This window comes from Ambystoma mexicanum, chromosome 13 (assembly GCF_040938575.1).
Source record: "Ambystoma mexicanum isolate Mex_15411 chromosome 13, UKY_AmexF1_1, whole genome shotgun sequence".
NCBI lineage: Eukaryota > Metazoa > Chordata > Amphibia > Caudata > Ambystomatidae > Ambystoma > Ambystoma mexicanum.
Genome location: NC_090938.1, coordinates 252,060,866 through 252,079,645, shown reverse-complemented (window position 1 = coordinate 252,079,645; position 18,780 = coordinate 252,060,866).

The window sequence follows — 18,780 nt, the reverse complement described above, 5'->3', positions numbered from 1 at the left end:
ATGAGAATAATTTGGAAAGAGTGCAGTTGGTGAGGACCTTAGCTCCTGGTTCGGTATATAGCAGCCAAAAGCATTTGATAAAGTTCTAAAGCATACAGATATTCCCATATTCCCATGATATGGAATCAAAGGCCTTTTCGGCATCTAGAGAAACCACAGCTGCCTGCGCGTTGGGATCGATCTGTGCCATGACCCCAAATCGTCTGCAGCAATTCAGAGCAGTGGACCGAGTCAGGATGAAGCCACACTGATCCGGGTGGACCAGTCTAGGCATACTAGGAAGGAGCCTTGTGGCCAGGACCTTAGTGAATATCTTCGTGTCTGAATTCATTAATGAAAGGGGCCTATATGAGGATATGTCGTGGGGTGGACGCATAGGCTTCAGTAGTACTGTTATTACGGTTTCCCTCAAAGACTCTGGTAGAATGCCATGGTCCATCACTTCCTCCCATACCTTTAACAGTACAGGGGCGAGTTTGGCATGGTACGCCTTATACAACTCCACGACTAAACCGTCTGACCCCAGAGCTTTCCTGGATGTTAGGGATTTTATTGCTTCTATTATTTCTTCACAGGTGATTGGTTTTTCTAGGGCTCATTTACCTTCAGGGGGAAGTTTGTGAAGGTTTAATGCATTTAAGTACTCATTAGTTTCCACAGTGGATCTTACATTTCAATGTGAATAAAGGTCTGTGTAGAAACGTGTGAATTCCCGGTTAATTACTTCCTCCTCTGTGATGACTGTGCCATTTATCGTGTGTATACTAACAATGAGATTGTGAAGTTGTTCGGCTTTCAATAGGTTGGTTTAAGAGCGTCCTGCTTTATTACCTTCCCCATATCTACGTGCTCTTATGGGGGCGATCATGTATTGTATTTCCCTGGCACTCAGTTTGTTGAAATCCTGCAATAATTTATTATTGTCAGCAAGTGTTTTTTTTATCATGGGTGTCACTGTATTCGAGTTGGAGTTCTCGTAGATGTGCCTCAACTTCCGTCAGTTCCGATCGAACGGATTTCAATAGCCTGGTGGTTTTAAACATAAGGACCCTCTCGTAACCATACATTGAAAGTCTCCCAGAGTGTTGCATGGCGGTCAGCATACCCCTCATTTATTGTGAAAAATTCCTCAATTTCCGTGTGAGATTCAACTACGTTTGGGTCTTTCAGGACATCTACTTTAGTCGGAGGCAGAGCCTCATGCAGTACTATTACTTGGGACATTGGGGAATGGTCTGACATTGTGCGGGGGTGTATATCGCAGCTTATCAACGTGTTTGAAAGAGATGAGGAGAGAAGCCAGTAATCAATACATTATTCAGAGTCATGCACTGAGGAAAAGTACGTGTACTGCCTATCGAATGGATGAAGTCCTCCATGCATCAATCAGGGGCATTTGCAGTAATATCTGATGTAAAGTGGTAGCTGCCCTGGTGGGTACCCGGTGGATATCGGAAGACCTGTCCAGGGTGGTGTTCAGGATTGTGTTGAAGTCGCAACCCCATAATATCCTAGCATCATCTGATTGGGTGAGCACCTCTAGAATATTTATATAAAAATCAGGGTTGCCTACATTGGGTCCATAAGTGTTAACTAAGATAACTGACTGTCAAGCTGTATTGCCCCAGACCATTACGTATCGCCCCTGAGGGTCTATTTTGCTGTCTGTGCATCGGAATCCTATCGATGGATGTATTAGTGTGAGTACCCCCATAGCATGGATGGAATACTCAGTGTAATACCTTTGTGGAACTCAGTGTGCACTGAGGTTGGCGTTCACTTTCTTGAGTGCATGAGTTTCTTGCAACATCACTATGTGTAGATGATGCCTAGCGATGTATGTTCCAACTTTTCTTGATTTTTATTATTGAGCCCACGAACGTTCCAGGACAGAAGTGTAATTTTTAGCCCTTTGCCCACGGGATTCTTGTGTGCCATTTGCATGTATCATGATTATCTTTAGCTGTGTATGCCATTTCTAGTGAAGTACTGCCTGCAGCGGCATAACCATACATTTTAATACATTTAAGTCCCACAACCGGCCTAGACTCCACCCCCTCATCGACCCCTCCCTCAAGTGCCTCAGAGAATGACCAACTCTCTCTCCCACCCCCCTACCGCATCATCTCCCTCAACTAGATGATGTCCCCCTTTAAACTTGTGGAACTTTCCTGAGGCATGCATGTTGCAGCTACATGGCTGCCGCCACCAAGAGCCCACGATCCAGCTTTAACAAGTAGTGAACAGAGCCACCCACTACCATAACTATTCAACCAATGCAAAGGATATCAACCTATTAATTATTCAGTCTGCGGGATTCCGCCTTTCCTCGCTGGGTTGGGGTCTCATGTTCTGATCTGCCCGGCGTTCCATGGGTGCAGAGGGATGGGGGCCTCAACGTATGCCATAGCTGCAGAAGGAGTTTCGAATAAGTGCGCCCTTCCCCCGTGCTGGATCCTCATTTTGCTTGACTGGTTCGTAGGACCTCCTTTGTGCTTGTATACTTGCAGCGAAATCTGGATTGATATGTATATTGTTCTCCTCATAGTGTAGTGTAACTTTTTCCCTGCCCATTTTAAGAATTGCGTCTCTGTCCCTGTAGTTGAGGAGATGAGCGATTTTTGTGCAAGGCGGCGCTCTGGGCCTGGGCACAGTGGCTAGGGTACGGTGGGCCCTCTTGACCAGAAGTGCTCCGAAAAGGATTCCATGCCAAATAGGGATTTCAAAAGGGCTTCCGTATGTTCCTCCATCAAGCCCTTATAGAGGGACTCGGAGACCCCAACAATCCGGATGTTGTTTCTCCTGGATCTGGATTCAAGATCCTCACACTTGCCCTGCATCTTGGATAGGTCCCATTTTAGTTGTGCTTGTCATGATGCCTGCCCCCGGAAGACCAGACCAGCCCCGGAAGCAGGCATGATGCCACTTGGAGCATGCCCAAAAGCCCCAGTTAGGGGCTGTTTGGGTACAGTCCTGGCGCCTATGGCGCCAGGCTCATAAAGATAAAGTCAGTCCTGGCGCCATGGGCGCCAGGCTCATTATTGATAACTTACCTGAAGCAGACCATGCTGCATACTCACCTGAGGCAGACCATGCTGCATGAAGACTCAAGCCAAATGAGGCTTAGGAGGGACTATTTTACTGAAGGGACTATTTTGTTACTTGGGTGGGGCTGTGGAAGAATACTTACCTGGATCTTCTTCCAAGGCTATTTAAACCACGCCCGGACAGCCCCACGTGCTTCGCGTATTTCTGCTAGCTGCAGCGTAACGCTCACCGTGTTTTCAGCAGCTCCAGTCTTCAGCCACGCCCGCTTCAGTCCTGGGACTCTTGAAACAAGAAGACAAAAAGGATAAAGGTTAGAACAGGAGTTTTAACTTTAATCCTTACCTGAATCCTGATCCATTTCACCACGGAACTGAAAGACAGAAGTCTTTGAAGCTTCGCATTCCTACGGCGCCGCGCTGAACTCACCTGCTTGGCGGTACTTCAGCATTCCATCACGCTCTCTCCATCTCGCGGCCGCTCTCCGACACCTAAGGAGACAAAGACAGCAAGGTGAGCAAGGGGACTCTCTAAGGCCATACAAGCTACCCCCCCCCAAGGACTTACCTGATTTACCACGGGAGGTGCTCACCTCATTTCGGGTCGGCGCAGTCAACTCTGCTTCATCGCCGTACCCCGGCCCCTAAGGGGAGAAAGCAAGGACAATACCAGTTACCCCCCACAAAACTTACCTGATTTACCACGGGGGTCTCACCTCATCTCGGGTCGGCACAGTCAACTCTGCTTCATCACCATACCCCGGCCCCTAAGGGGAAAAACACAATAGACTTACCTGAATCTTACCGAGTGCCATTTGGAAATCTTCGAGTGGATTAATCGGCAACTTGCAAGAAATCGGACAGAGTGAAGAGCAGACATTTGAACTCTTATGAACAATTGGACTTAGAGTCAATACTGGAACTCACCAATTCCTCTACGCCAGTGAAGTAACTGGTAATCAACGCGCCCCTGCAGTCGATGCAGGATGGAGAGCTCATCCTTCCAAACCATCAGGTGAGACTAAGGAGGGGACATCAAGAGTGATCAGTGGGAAGACAACGGGAGTGGGGAAGGTGGGTTGACACTCAATTCCACGGGTGGTTAATTCCTCTTCTCCTTTGCAGAAGAATATTCTTGCGAGCCCGAGAAACTAGGCTGAGCGGGCCAGTCCAGTCAGTCATCTCGGCGCTACACGTCACGCTGGTGGAAATAACAGCGGCCCAGATCCGGTCGACGCCCCCGTGGGAACCAGGTGAGCGTAACAGAACGCAAAGCCTACCCACAAATACCCACCTGGGCGTGATGGAGACCTCGGAAACTGATTAGTTGGCCCAATTATTAGGGGAATTAAGGGCCGAAGTGCATTCCGCCCGCCAAGAAACCAATGCCCTCAGGAGGGAACTGATAGTGTCAAAAGAACGAACTGATGAGTTGGCCAGAAAACTATTACAGAGCCAGGCTGGACAAACACCTCTACCAGGACTTGGGGCAAGTCCAGCTCCTGTACCATCGAGTAACCCGGTGCAGATAAATTTACCTGGAGCCGTTCCTTTGGCTCCGCCTGAACGCTTTGCCGGAGACCCAAAAGGGTTTGCAACATTCATGAATCAATGCCGCTTGCACTTTTTATGTAGACCTGGAGCTTTCCCAAACGATCAGGCCAAGGTAGCCTTTGTACTGTCATATCTCAGCGGCAGTGCAGCGGATTGGTCCATTCCACTAGTTAACCAGGATGACCCGATTCTTCGAGATTTCCAGGGTTTTCGAACAAGCATGGAAAGACTATTCGCCCAACACTCCCGAGGACAGGCTTTGGACAACTAACTTTTATCCCTACGTCAAGGTAACCAGGATCTTTTATCTTACATTGCAACTTTCAATAGATTAGTAGTGGAAACCGAATGGCCTGAAGCCAAGCGAATCACATTATTCCATCGAGGACTACGAGGAGAACTCAAAGATGTTTTGGCCCAAATCATGAACCCGCCTCAAGACTGTGCTGAATATATAGATCTAGTGGTCCAGCTCGATCACAGACTTCAAACCAGGAAGGCCGACCGAACCAAGTTTGAGAACAGGGTGTTGGTTAAAACCCACGTAAGCTCCAAGGGAGTTGATGTCTCAGAACCAATGCAAATCGGTGGGGTTAAAGGATCCCTAACCCAAAAGGAGAGAGATAGAAGACGGCAACTGCAATTATGTTTATATTGCGGAACTGCTGGTCATTTTCTTCGGAACTGCCCTGTAAAACCACCCAAGAAAGTTATAGGAGCAGCAGACGAAAACCATGTGACATCTGACTCGGGAAACGACCACGCCGGGCAAGCGTAGAGGTCCGCTTGCCGAGCTTAAAGGAGGACACTCTGACCTCGCATTTCACCATACCCATGGTCCTTGTAGATCCAGAGCAGCCATCACGCATGCACGCGGTAAAGGCGTACGTAGACAGTGGAGCCATAGGAAATTACTTGGACTGGGAATTGGCTACCAGGATGAATCTATCTCTCACCCGCAAGACCACGGCCGATGTTGTCACCACTGTAGATGGAACGGAAATCGCCTCTGGACCCGTAACTCATTCCACTGCAGAGATGACATTGCTGAGTCAAGATGGGCATCGAGAGGCTTTGATGTTTGACTTAATCAAGGCCCCACAGTTTCAGCTCATACTGGGGATACCTTGGTTGGAAAAACATAATCCCTGTATTGATTGGCGAGAGAAGAGACTAACCTTCCCAGAATGTGCTCACACCTGCTACCCAAGGAAAACTAAAATCTCAGTCCTGGCCCCAGTAATTGCAGTAGCCATGCAATTACCTGTTGAATACCAAGACTTTCAGGATGTCTTCCAAAAGGAACAGGCAAACACCTTACCACCTCACAGATCGTATGATTGTCAAATAGATCTTGTACCTGGAGCACAACCACCTTGCAGCAGAATCTATGCCCTTACGGAGCCCGAAAATCTTCATTTGCGCCAGTACCTAGACCAGTACCTTGCTAATGGCTTCATTCGCCCGTCCAAATCCCCTGCATCTTCAGCTTTGTTCTTCGTACCGAAAAAGGAAGGCGACCTTAGAACATGTATAGACTACCGCGCACTGAATCAGATAACCATCAAGAATCGATACCCACTGCCTTTGATCCCAGAACTACTAGACCAGGTGAAGGACGCTTGTATATACACGAAACTAGACCTTCGGGGGGCATATCATCTGGTACGTGTCAAAGAGGGTGACGAATGGAAGACTGCTTTTCGCACCAAGTACGGACTATTTGAGTACCAGGTGATGCCCCTCGGACTATGCAATGCACCAGTAGCCTTCCAGTTCTTCATGAATGATGTCCTCCGAGAGCTTATCGACGTTTGTGTGGTTGTTTACATCGGCGACATCTTAGTATACTCTTATCAGAATCTGAGCAGGTAAAACACGTCCGAGCAGTCCTAGAGAAGTTACGCCAGCATAAATTATATGCTAAACTGGAAAAATGCATCTTCCACACTACGGAAGTGGAATTCCTTGGATTTATTCTGACCCCGAGAGGAATCCAGATGGATACACGAAAAGTGGATGCCATTCTTAATTGGCCTTCGCCAAATTCAATCAAAGGAGTTCAAAGCATGCTTGGCTTTGCCAATTTCTACCGCAGGTTTATCCCGGACTTCTCGCACATTGTACATCCCATCACAACACTAATGCGAAAAAACAAACGCTTTGTGTGGACAGAGGAAGCCGAGAACGCCTTCCAAGAGTTAAAAGCTAAATTCACATCTGCTCCCATATTAAGACACCCGCGCCCGAGCTTCCCTACATAGTGGAAACAGATGCATCCAGTTCAGCCATGGGAGCAGTCCTTTCCCAAAAGGATCCCGAAACTAACCAGCTTCACCCAGTGGCGTTTTGGTCAAGAAAATTTTCAGCCCCCGAATTAAACTATGCCATAACCGACAAGGAGCTGCTGGCCATCAAGTCCGCCTTCAAGGCTTGGCGGCACTATCTACTGGGTGCCAGACATACCATCATGGTCATCACTGATCACCGCAACTTACAATACCTAAAAACAGCCAAAGCCCAATCTTTGCGCCAACTCCGTTGGGCATTGTTCTTCGCCGAGTTTGTTTTTGTAATAACCTATCGACCAGGTTGTAAGAATGGTAAAGCAGACGCCTTGTCCCGGATTGGAATGGGAGAAGCAGAAATAACTTTAGAACCCGTACCCATAATTCCGGAACAGAGAATCCTTGGCCTGACTTCCATACAGACACTGGAGAACATTCAAAACAAGATCCACCAACTCTTTGATTCCGTTGCCCTACAGGACTGGGCAAAGAAAGGTCCAGAGTACTCTGTCATCGAAGATTTACCTTATTACCAAGGCCGGCTATTTTTACCGCAAAAGGAACTACAGGAACTTGTCATTTCCCATTACCATGACACCTTAATAGAAGGGCATCCGGGTATTGCAAAAACCGAAGCTAAAATTAGGAAGCAATTTTGGTGGCCTACCTGGCGAAAGGATGTCAAGTCATTTGTCATGTCTTGTGGCATTTGTGCACAAAATAAAGGGCAAAAGAAAAAACCTGCTGGATTATTGCAACCATTAGACATACCACCTACCCCTTGTCATTAGACTTCATCACGGATTTACCCCCGTACCAAGGTTACAATACCATTCTAGTTATTGTAGATCTTTTTTCTAAAATGGCCCACTTCATTCCTTTAAAAGGGATACCTTCAGCTTCAATCCTGGCCAAGGAATTCCTTGAAAATGTTGTCCGCCTGCATGGCTTTCCTTCAGTGTTAATTTCAGATCGGGGCAGTCAATTCATTTCACATTTTTGGAGGAAATGCTGCCAGCTGGCACAAATTGATGTTAGGCTTTCGACCAGTCACCACCCTCAGACCGACGGTCAAATGGAGAGGACCAACCAGACTCTTGAACAGTACCTCCGTTGTATGCTACATCAGTCTGAGGGGAATTGGAAAGACATTCTGTGGATCGCAGAGTATGCGTACAATAATTCCGTACACTCAGGAACTGGACAAAGTCCTTTTTTTACCAATTATGGGCACCATCCTCGAACCTCGGAATTGGACTCACCCCAGCATTTAGAGATGCCCGCAGTGGACCATCTCCACGCTGTTATTACACAAGCCTTTAAAGAAGCAACCATCCATTTGCAAAAGGCTAAGGAAAAATACAAAAAGGATGCGGATCAGCACAGAAGTGAAGCTCCTCAATACCAAATAGGGGACCAAGTATGGTTAGCCACTAAGCACTTACCACTCAAGGGAACTTGGACCTTTAACCCCAGGTATTTGGGACCTTTTTCTGTCAAGACAATTATTAACCCAGTGGCCGTCAAGTTGGACCTACCTGCTCATATGCAAATCCATCCCGTTTTCCACATGTCTCTTTTGAAGCCAGTGCAACCAGGAACAAGGCTAACCACTCCACCTGAACCGATCCTCATAGACGGGGAGCCCGAGTTCGAAGTCAAGAATATTTTGGACTCAAAAAGAGTGAGATCAAAACTCTTTTACCTAATTGACTGGAAAGGTTATGGTCCACAGGAAAGGTCTTGGGAACCTAGTGACCACGTGCATGCACCTCGTTTAGTGAAGAGGTTCCATTGGGAATTTCCAGACAAACTACGGCCAAGGGGGAGAACGACTTTAGGAGGGGCCTTGAGGGGGAGTGCTGTCATGATGCCTGCCCCCGGAAGACCAGATCAGCCCCGGAAGCAGGCATCATGCCACTTGGAGCATGCCCAAAAGCCCCAGTTAGGGGCTGTTTGGGTACAGTCCTGGCGCCTCTGGCGCCAGGCTCATAAAGATAAAGTCAATGCGGTCGATGCAGGATGGAGAGCTCATCCTTCCAAACCATCAGGTGAGACTAAGGAGGGGACATCAAGAGTGATCAGTGGGAAGACAACGGGAGTGGGGAAGGTGGGTTGACACTCAATTCCACGGGTGGTTAATTCCTCTTCTCCTTTGCAGAAGAATATTCTTGCGAGTCAGACAAACTAGGCTGAGCGGGCCAGTCCAGTCAGTCATCTCGGTGCTACACGTCACGCTGGTGGAAATAACAGCGGCCCAGTTCCGGTCGACGCCCCCGTGCGAACCAGGTGAGCGTAACAGTGCTATGTTGCGGCTATGCTAGGTGATTGCATCCTATTTTGTGCTGATCCTGTCCTCTGCTTCAGTAATGCGAGCACTTTACTTGACCACCCTTGCCTTAAGCGATGGTTGCAACTATATCGTCAAGTTTGATGTTCACAGCAAGGAATCCGCTCTGCATAGTGGCCATCAGGCAGTCTTCTCTGGAGTCGTCAGGCATCTCTGTCTGGGTCTTGGAAACAGTCAACGTCGTCGCCATAGATCCTTGAGACTGCGAATTTGTGAAGGAGTCCTTCTGGCCTTTCTTTTTTGCACCTGAGCCTTTCGTCATCGCCTCGATATTGGCGATCGCCGTTCCCCACACTGCAAGGTAGGATGGGATAGAGCAGCACAGGTGTGTTAGCTGGTGTATCTAATAACGCACCAATAGTTTGGCTCTCCTGCTGTCACTCAGGCCCTTTAACCTTAGGAGTGTCACCCGAGGCAGAGCCCTCTTCTAGTCTAGTAGTTGCCGGATTCGTTCGACCCAGACTCACAGGGTGATTACGCAGTGTCGGTGTATAGCTAGGGATAGCCCACATGCGCTCCTTATGGGGGCTCTGTCTGTTTTCCCAGTATGTTTGAATGAGTGATAGATTACAACCTCCTGCAATAGAGAACTTGGTGTACTTATCAGTATTCTTTCCTAGGGGCGCAGCGTATTGTCCGAATTTAGATTGTTCCGTGCCACTGTGTAGTACGTGCCACTTCACCTGCGATTATTCAAATGGTAGGATGGGTTGTGTTCTCCCACGTAGCAAGGGCTGCTGGCACGTGCGCCTGATTGGTGACATAACGTATATATATTGCCCAGTATAGTTTCACTTCAGCTGCATTCTGCATTTGGTATGGGTTGCTTGTTATCTCCACCGCATAGTGATGCCATTCCCATCAAGCTCAGCTCCATTACAGTGATATAATTGGCTGTGGAGTTGGTTCTACGTGCAGCATCCGTACCGTGGATTGATGCTGCAGCCTCTTTATTTTCTTACTTGTGTCTGTCTTGCGCACGGTCCAACTCAGGGTCCGCACCAGGGAGTACCAGTTGCACCCTCTGCTGTCCACAACATTTGCAAATGTTTAATGCTCCCAGATACAATCAGGTGCTCAGGAGCGGTGTTTTTGGCAGTACCAGGAGGGTGTTGCGCAGCGACGACGGGCTGATCTGCGTTCCCTTCTTAACTACTACCACCACGTGACACAAAGCTCGCCGTAGCACCCGACAGGCCTTTTTGCTGGCCAGACCTAGTTGTCTAGGATATTGGGTGGGCCATATATGGTCAACCTGCGGTTGAGGCGGTGCTCTCAGGCAGCCGCCCTAGTGATGAGTATCAGGGCCAGACCCACTGTTACAGTAGATGGCCCCGAGTAGAACGCTGCGGCCAATAAGCGGGTTGTCCTGTGACTAAGCCTGGCGTCCCTCTCTGGATGGGACGGGCCTGGACCTCCTCGGATGTTGTTCTGTCGAGATGAGAGGTTAGGGGGGTCTGCCTTACCCACTGATTGTTGTGGGCTATGCCGCCCAATCCGCCAGCCTTCCACCCCACAGAGGTGTACTCTTGATAGGTGGAGACGTCCACCACTCCCTGTCTGACTGGTCCAAACTGCCACTGGCCTCCAGCACAACCCACGTGCCATCTAGGTCAGATATCCCGCAGCCCTGCCGGGAGCTGCTGGCCGCGCCACACGTTTGCAGTCACTGGGCGATAGTGCACAGAGTCCGTATGGAGCGGCCCCTGTCACCAGGGTACGGCTCCTGTCTTTTTGGTTTGCACACCACCAGGCATGCCACCGGTTGGGGATAGAGAAGTGTGGATATGCACCCCCACGTACTGTGCACCCAGTGGGTGTATCAGCAGCACTTGCCCACTCGTCAGGGGGAGAATGTCTCTCAGTTCATTCCAGCATACGGATATTAGCTGCATGGGAGCTCTGGCATTCCACCGCCACTCGGCAAACCTCTCAGCTTGCTCCTCCCCCACCCGGCCCTCTGTAGAGTTCTGCCTGCGGATTCCAGTAGAAGTCGCCTGGGTCTCGTGGGCGGTTTGTTCACCACGCCACCCGTTAGAAGGGATGTCTCGGTCGCTGCTCACCGGTTTCTCACCAAGCTGTCACAGGATGTGCTCCGACACTTTATACATTTGTACTGCAGCGTGTTCAGTAGTTAGGTGGCCTCGAGACGGATTAAATTTGGGTTAGGATTTCTCTCGGATCGGAGCTCCTGAGTTTATGCAGCCATCTCACGCGTGCGCAACAACGCCCCCAGAGCTTACATTTTCTGATCGACGTGTACAAGCTTCTTTGTACTATAGGATAGCTTGATTTAGTACTAACTAACTTTTAGATTATCTGCTAGTCTGTTTTCTTCATAGGATGTCTTGTGCTTGATGTGCTGTCCTGAGTGTTTTTGTTGACCATTTAAAAATAAAATGATTGGTAGAAATCCCCTCACTCTTTAAGAGGTTTGGGATTGCAGTCCCTGTTCGCTTGCACATTGAAATAAGGGGCTGGTCTCACTTGATTAAATAATACCTGCTAACATGTCTCACCCTCATAGGGACTCCTTTTAGAATCCGCAGTCTGGTACACGTTTGCCAGTAATTCTGTTAATGGCAAATTTTTAGGAGCAACCGAAATATCTGTTTTTGTGCACCACGAGTCATTGTGCAGAGTGAAAACATAGTTGGCAAAAACAACCAACACCTAAGTTGATAATTCAAGGGTGATGATGCAAGTATGATCATGCAAGGTTGATGATGCAAGGGTGTTGAATTAGTAGAATAATGTGTTGATTTATATAGCGCTTCATGCCAGTTTCCTCCAAGGTTCTAATTGCTGTGATAATCAATGTCCCCACTATTACTCACTGGTGGTACTCAATGTATTGATGGGGGTGGTAAAGAGCTGACTCAGCGTGATCAGGGATCGACCCCATAGTGCACAGATCATCTGGGTACCAAAGCGAGCACGTTGCAGGTGAGCCATCCTCCAAAAAAGATGGTTGTGGAAAAATAAACACACCCAGAGATTGCCAGCATAGAAAACAATATCCTCATTATGAGTTGGTAACTCAGTTATCCTTTTCGCCACTCTGTCTGGCGTAGTTACTAGCAGATTCTGATTGGTGGAATGGCAGTGTTAATCCCCATTTTAGAAGCCCTTAGGACACCATGAGGATTCGGCAGATTTACCTCAGATTCCCTACCCTATGACATGTTGGGGGCTCTCCACAAAATATACCAGACCTCTTGGCTCAGGCTGCTACTTGAATGCTCATTCCTCCAGTTGCAGGAAACCTAGACTGGGTCTCATGTAATGTGGAGATGTGGAGCAGTTTGATGGCAAATCTTCCTCCCATGGGAGGGAGTAAAAACACTCAGGCCCTCCTCTTCGAGATGGCAAGCCAGTCCCTCCTTAAATGTCCCATGTGCTAGTCTGGATACAGCCTCTTCCCAGGGCCTGTGAAAAGCAAACAACATCTAAGTCCTCCCTTTCTGAAGGTCCCCTTAGCTCTCCGAGGTTCTTGCTGAGAGTATCCTGTCATCTCCCCTCAACCAGAGAGATTGCAGGGAAAGCCAATGGGCATCATAGTTACCTCCGTCCAATGTCAGAGACCGCCTCACATGACTGACCAATGGAGTCCCTGACTATGCATAGACGAGAGTCCCATTTAGGTACAGGTCCCAACATGTGGACTGAGCAAACCTAACTGGTGGAGCCATGGACCATACCGCATCAACAAAGTGCTTCCACTGCATGTCCTCAATATTGATTGTTAGTGATATGTTATCTGTTCTGGGCAGTTTGGTCTAATACTGCTAAAGAGATCGATTTATCAATAATACTATTTGTGGAACATTAAATACTCTTGCTGTAGCAAGGGTCACAAATGGCCGCGCACAGCAAAAAGAAAAGGCATAAGGGAAAGGGTTCTTCCAATTTCTTCCGCTCTTGGAAAGCCCCGTAGAGCACGACACACCCCAGCATGCCCCCTCACCTTCCAAGTCTAGCATTGCGTAACTGCTTCAGAGAATTGAACGCAATATTAATCTCAACAACATTAAGTCTGATAAGCTGAATACAACTGTGGCACAGCTAGAGGATTGGATGCCACAGAAGAACAAGTTACTTATCAACTGTAACGTTCTTTCGATTGGATGTTCCTCCCACGTATTCCTCATTTTATGATATTCGTATCCATCTCCTGCTTCGGAAAAAAAAGAAAATTCACCAGATGGCGCTGTGTTCAAGGCTGCAGAGTCGAAGCCCCTCGAGGGCTGCCGTCGGGCATCAAAGTCATACGCTGTATTAAGGGCTCGAGCAGCGCCCGTGACCTCAGTTCTGTTTTTACGGTGTTCATGGTCGCATCAGCTAATCAGGTTTAAAGTCTTCAGGATCTTAAGGAAGTTAGAGTGCAACTGGCGTAAACTGTACGAAGGGGTAGGTTGGGCGGGTCAATGAGGAATACGTGGGAGGAGCATCCAATCGAAAGAATGTTACTGTTGGTATGTAACTTGTTCTTCGAATGGATTGTGTCCTCCCACGTATTCCTCATTTTATGATAGACTCCCATAGCAGTGGTAATTTTGGAGGTGGGAGTACTAGAAATTTTAATTATGAACTGAATGAAGGACAGCTTTTGCAAATAGTCCTCTTTGATAGGAAGTAGAGTCCAAGCAGTAATGCTTTACAAGTGTTCATTGACAACCAGGTGGCCGCAGCACAAATATACTGCACCAGGACATCCCTCTGATGAGCCGTGGAAGTTGCCATGCCTCTGGTTGAATGAGCTCTTAATCCATCTGGAGGCTCTTTCCCAGATAATTTGTAGCACTCAGAAATTGCTAGAATTATCCATCTGGATAACGTTTGTTTAGACACTGCAAGGCCCAATTTGTGCCCAGTATACCCAACAAATAGTTGGTTACATTGCTGAAGATTTACCAATCTAGAAATGTAGAAACTGAGAGCCCTTTTTGGGTCCAGTCTATGCAATCTTTCCTCTTCCTTACTCGCGTGAGGCAGAGGGGAAGGTAAGACAATTTTTTGTGACAGAAGAAAATCAGACACTATTTTAGGCAAGAAAGATGGTTTGACTTTTAGAATAACCTTGGCCCTATGGAAAATGGTGTGAGGAGGCTTACAAGTGCCTGCAACTCACTTATCCGGTGGGCTGATATTATAGCAGAACAGAATTGTCTTCAGAGTGAGAAGTCTTAATGGTCAAGAATGTAAAGGTTTGAAAGGGGCACACATGAGAAATGTTAAGACTAGATTTAAATCTCAGACCGGCACCTGAAAAGTTTTTGGAGGGTATACATTTGTTAGCCCTTTCAAGAATTGAATAACTAAAGGCATTTTAAAATAGGATGCTTCTTCCGATGAGCGCTTAAAAATAGAAAGCGCTGCCAAATATCCTTTTATAGTACCAACTTGGAGCCCCAAATTGGCTAAATGTAAGAGAAAAGAAAGTACTGTTGGAGTATTACAGAGAAATGGATCCACATTCTTATCCCTGCACCAGTTACTGAACTTGTTCCAAAGACGCCGATACAGAGATTTTGTTGCTGGCCTTCGGGCCGAAAGCAAAATCTCCGTTACGTCATCCGGTAGGTCCCAATCCTTGTATCTTAGCCTCTCAGAAACCATGCGTGAAGGCTGAGTGTTTTGACCTCTGGATGGAGAACCCAACCTTCCTCTTGCAAGAGAAAATCCTCTCTTTGTGGAAGACATATTGGAGGCCAGATGGACAGGTACAGAAGGTCCGGGTACCACGTCCTCCTGGCCCAATCCGGGGCAATTAGGATCATGGTTTTCCTGGACTTTCTCAACGTCCTGATTACCTGAGGAATCACGGGACTGGAGGAAATGCGTAGAGGAGTGGAAATACCCAGTCCACCACGAACGTGTCTCCTAGAGCTCCTCTGGGAGGAAATTCGCTTGAGCAGTACAGTTCGCATTTCCGGTTGGCTCCGGTCGTGAACAGATCCACTTGAGGGGTTCCCCAAAGGGAAAGATCTCTTGAAGGACTTCTTGAGCTAGCTCCCCTTCGTGGGAGACTGTGCTCTTCCTGCTCAGAGCATCCGCTGCTGTGTTCAGCTCTCCGGCTAGGTGAACTGCCGATAGAGAGGTTCCTTCTTGCATTGCCCAGAACCAGAGCTGCATTGCCTCTCTGCACAGTGGGAGTGATCCTATGCCTCCTCCTTTGTTGAGGTAGTACATGGCCACTGTGTTTTCCGTCATTATCAGGACATTCTTTCCCTGTACAGACGGCAGAAAGGCCTTCAGCGATAGTCTGATTGCCCTCGGCTCCAAAAGGTTGATGTGTAGTTTGGACTGCGATGGAGAACAACGACCGCTGATTGTCAGATCATTGGTGTGGGCTCCCCACCCCATGAGTGAGGCATCCGTCACTACCGTTATCTCCGGGCATGGTTGCCAAAAAGGTTCCCCCTTGAGGATATTCTCCTTGCAAGCCCATCATAGGAGATCTTGAGTCACTTTGGTCGAAACTTGCAGAAGATCTGACATCTCCCCCAAAAACTGGAACCAATGAGTCCTGAGGGCCCATTGAAGGGATCTCATCTTCAATCTGGCCTCTGGCACCAGAAAAATGCAGGATGGCATGAGGCCTAGCAACCTTAGAAAGTCGAATGCCGGTAGATGTTGGGCATTTTGAAACTTCATTCCCATCTGCAGAATGTGGTGAGCTCTCTCCTCGGGAGGCAAGGCTTTCCCTGAGGAAGTGTCCAGGATTGCTCAGGGAGCATTGGAGTTTTTGGCTTGGAATCATTTGTGACTTCTTGTAATTGAGGGAGAAGCCCAGACTGTGTAAGAAGTGGCAGGTCAAGGCCAGATGTTCGGGTGAACTCACCCTGATTAACCAATCGTCCAGATAAGGATAGACGTGGATCCCCCTTCTTCTGATACTCGCTGCCACCACCGCCATCAGCTTGGTGAAAACCCTCGGGCGGAGGTCAGCCCAAATGGTAGAACCTGAAACTGATCATGAGAACCACCAATTGTGAACCTCAGGTACTTTCTGTGCTTGAGAAGGATTGGCACATGAAAGTAAGCATCCTGAAGGTCCAACAAAACCAGCCATTCCTGAAGCTGAAGAGCCTGAAGGATCTGAGAAAGGGTCACCATTTTGAACTTGCCCTTCCTGAGGAACTTGTTCAAGTTTCTTGAATCCAAGATGGGTCTCAATCCTCTGTCCTTTTTGGGGATTAGAAAATAGGGGGAGCACCAGCCCTTGTTTCTTTCTGCTACAGGTACATGTTCTGTTGCACCTTTCTTTAGCAGGGTTACAATCTCCTGCACAAGGAGCAGGTCTGGAATTTTTACAGAGTTGGCTCCCGGTGGATGATTTTGAGGTCTTTGATGAAAAGGAAGACAGCAACCATGGGTCACTATCTCTAGTGCCCAGGCATCTGAGGTAATGCCCCGCCATTCGTCCAGATACCGAGTGATTCTGCCTCCCACTGGGGTCTTGTGGGTGAAAACTTCAAAGTGGTTTTACAGCAGCTGCAGCCGTGGCTGAGGAGGTATTAGCCACTGCTGTGGCTGATCTAGCACCTCTCCCTTTTCCACCACAAAAGGGTTTTCTTTGTTGGCCTCTCTGACTGGGCAGCCCCTCCCTTTTCCAAAAGAGGAATAGAAGCAAAAAAAGGCGACTCTTCCAGGAAGATGAGCCTGCGTAAGAGTGTTGTTGAGGTTGCCTTATAGCAGCACTAAGTGATTTTGCTGCCGCTTTTGAGGTCTGCAGCTTCTCCAAGCTTTCGTCCGCCTTGCTGCCAAACAACCGCAAGCCGTCAGAGGGCATATTAAGTAATTTAGATTGCACATCAGGTGCAAAGCCAGACTTCCTTAGCAATGCAAACCTGCGTAGGACCGTGCTAGATGTCATTGACCTGCATACACTATCCGCAGTGTCCAGTCCTGACTGAAGGCATTCCTCAATATCCTCTTTACCATCTTTTACTTTAGCCAGGAAACCATCCTGTTACTCACCTTCTGGGAAGCGTTCAGCCGCTGATGACATGCAGTCCCATAGGGTATATGTAAATCTAGCTAATGTGCAAGTGACGTTAGTAGATTTAAGAGCCATACTGCCCAAAGAAAAAACTTTCTGGGCCCAAGCATCAACTTTTTTATCATCCCTGTCTGGTGGTATCAATGGGTAGGCTGATTGCATAGTAGATGTTGCAGCTTAAACCACTAAACTTTCAGGGGAGGGATGTTTAGATAAACATTCTGGGTCTGATAAAGATGGCCTATATTTTGTTACATGTTTCTTATTTATTTCTGATACAGAATCAGGAGTATTCCAATTTACCATCAACCTTTTTTGCAGTGCTTTATGGAATGGAAGCACAGGATCTTTTAAATGACCTTCACTCAGGATGTCAGCCATGTCATCCTGGTCGAAATCTGGGGAAGCTGCCTTCCAACCCATAAAATCAATTACTCTTCCCATAAAATTCCTATAACTAGGATCAGCATGTGTTACTGTTATGGTTGTTAATAGGGAACCAGCCTATGTAAATGGCGTCCCTCAACTGGAGGGAAACGCCGACAATCACCTTCTCAAATTTACACGAGTATAAGAACAAGGCGTCTCCTACCTGGTCTTCGGAGGGTATTCGGAGGAAAGGAGTGATTCACCTGACCCCTCTCTCGGCGCTGATTGATCGGCGCAGAGTGAAGACGCCAGGGAAACCCTCAAGGGGGAGAAAACCCTCGCTGGTGGAATCCAACGGAGAAGAGGCTGGACGGGACGGGATGCAGATGCGTTTCCCCGTAGGGTCGGGTTGGCGTTTTGCTCCTTAATATTAAATTCAACGTCTCCTTCTTTCAGCTGTCCGTGTTGACTGAAATAAGAGGGGAGAGATTAATCCTGATAGAAAAGTACGTGAAAAAAGGAAAAGAGGTTCAAGCTAGTGGAACCTACCCTTGGATTGAGAATGTAGGGAGATGCTGAGAGATCGGACCACAGTGGCAGTCGGGAGGTGTAGTCCGTGTGCGTGTAAGAAGTGGGTTGAGCTATACAGAGAGAACAGAGGAGAGGGTTAACAAGCGCAGGTGGAGGGAATATATCATGGAGGACTGATGAGGAATGCTGCCTACCTAATGTGGAAGGGTCCCGGAGATTTCCGTGTTGAGTTGAGCTACGAAAGGGATGGCTAAAGAGTTCCGGGGGGTGGATGTGAGGATTCCTAACGGAAGGGAGTAGAGAAAAATGGCAGTGAGATAAAGTCCTATTGATGTTCGGGTTCCGAGAAATCTAGAACCGATACTCACGAAGCGTGACTTCTGTGTACAGTAGCAACGCGATGCTGTGATGGATTCGGAACCGGAAATACGTTCCTGTGATGAATGGGAGGAGCTTGTTCTGCGGTCTCCCGAAACACTGCACTGTTCACCGGTAAAACCCCGGCCATCTTGGATTGGGGGAATTGTATATTCGATATACGCCGCCAACGGCGCCAGACTGACCATTTGCCAAGAACACTATGATTGTTCGTAACAGTATGCCCCCTTTTATGTGCGACAAAGCCGGGTTTACCTGGAT